The sequence below is a fragment of the Phasianus colchicus genome, chromosome 5 (genome assembly GCF_987193195.1).
Source record: "Phasianus colchicus chromosome 5, bPhaCol1.hap1.1, whole genome shotgun sequence".
Taxonomy (NCBI): Eukaryota; Metazoa; Chordata; class Aves; order Galliformes; family Phasianidae; genus Phasianus; species Phasianus colchicus.
Genome location: NC_143440.1, coordinates 54498593 through 54498998, shown reverse-complemented (window position 1 = coordinate 54498998; position 406 = coordinate 54498593).

The window sequence follows — 406 nt, the reverse complement described above, 5'->3', positions numbered from 1 at the left end:
TACGGAACAAACTGAAATCTGATAATTAACTTGATGATGAATTCTGGAGTGTGATCTGAATAACTGTACAGGTAAAACAGTCACTGTGGTTATAAAGGATGTAGTGAAACTTGTCTTTATGTATGCTCTCAGTAACATAAAAAAGCTCAAAGTCTTTATGTGTGTGTGGCTGAAACTTTTTACTTCGACTTTGAACTATTAGTGTGAAAACTGGATGGCATGAAACTGAGGAAGGTTTTAAATTACTTTCATGTTTTTGAAGTGAATAACTGTTGCAATGGGCACTCCATAAGGAGCAGTGCAGTGCACCCTGCCTCTGAAATGTGTTTCTTTTCTGTCTGCAATAGATGGACCCAAAGTTCTGCATAAGTTTCAGCTGATAGTGCAAGCGTGACATTGTACCGCA